This window comes from Galeopterus variegatus, unplaced genomic scaffold (assembly GCF_000696425.1).
Source record: "Galeopterus variegatus unplaced genomic scaffold, G_variegatus-3.0.2 Scaffold4089, whole genome shotgun sequence".
Lineage (NCBI taxonomy): Eukaryota > Metazoa > Chordata > Mammalia > Dermoptera > Cynocephalidae > Galeopterus > Galeopterus variegatus.
Window position 1 is genome coordinate 155,328 of NW_007730200.1, and position 1,125 is coordinate 156,452.

Below are 1,125 nucleotides of genomic sequence, written 5' to 3' on the forward strand. Positions count from 1 at the left end.
TCAAAGGTACACAAAACAAAGAGAAGAGGGCAAGATCCTTCTCCCCAAAGAGGGAAAGAAAGGCTTCAACGCAGAGGGAGCGGGAGCTGAGGTGCAGATGGCCACTGCCTACCACCCTCTGTTCTCATCCCTGAGCTCAAGAAAAGCAAACTTGGCAGAGTGGGGAGATGCCTTTTACTGGTCTGGCCAGCGTGCCTAGTGGTGGGCTCAGCGCTTCCCTCTCTGTGCTGGCTCCCGTCTTCCCTCTCCTGGGAGTTCATGACTCACCCCACAAGAGAGGACAGTCTTGGGCAGGGGTGGCAGGCAGAGCCAGGATAAAAAATACCAGGTTAGGATCTGAAGGGGACTTCGGGTTATGCAGAAAATGCAGGGCTGCTAGGCCATCCGGATAAAATGTCCATCGGGGCAGAGGGGAGGCTGTTTCCCCACACAGGCCCCTCTGTCTTTACCAGGAATGGGAGGGGTCAAGACAGAGAGCTTGCCCTGGAGGTCCCCTTCTGCGCCCTTCCTGCCATCAGCATCTCCCAGGTGTTGTCCTCGGCTTCCTTAATGCTCCACTCCAGCTAAGATTTTTTTCTGTTCTAGCTCTTTAATTGTTTCTTTTGCTATTTTCTGTTTCTCTGACAGATGATTGTGAATTACCTTCGTGGACTGAAGAATACCCATGCTTCCTACACCTTCGTACATGTTAGTCGCATCTACCAAAGTCATCATCTCTGTACCGCTCAGATGTGCATGCTTTTTCACTTAGCTGTTCAGCCTGTATGTTTGAAAGCTTCACTTTCTGTTGAGTGTCAATAACTTTGGCTTGAAGCTCTGCGAAGGTCTTCTTCAACTCCAGATCTATGGGGGCCACCATCTTGGTGTCAAGATTAGTTTTTAGAAATACAGAATTCTGATTTTATTACCCCTTAGTCTGCATCAAACTCCAAGCAGCTTTACAACAAAACCCCGAGATGATGTGGATTCACATATGAAGGGACTGGTTATTGGCTTCCACCCTCTGAAGCAGGCTCAACCTCAACTGGAAATAAATTCAATTTCCTAATTTATATTTTATGATGGAATTATTTGGATTACACTTTCAGCATTATGGTGAGAATTCTGGAAAACGGTTTTAATTGT

The 1,125-nt window shown here is 47.4% G+C and overlaps 1 pseudogene; it reads right to left on the reverse strand.

The window, feature by feature from the left end:
- Positions 1-464: 464 nt before the first annotated feature.
- LOC103602318 lies at positions 465-859 on the reverse strand (annotated as a pseudogene).
- Between the last annotated feature and the right edge of the window lie 266 nt (positions 860-1,125).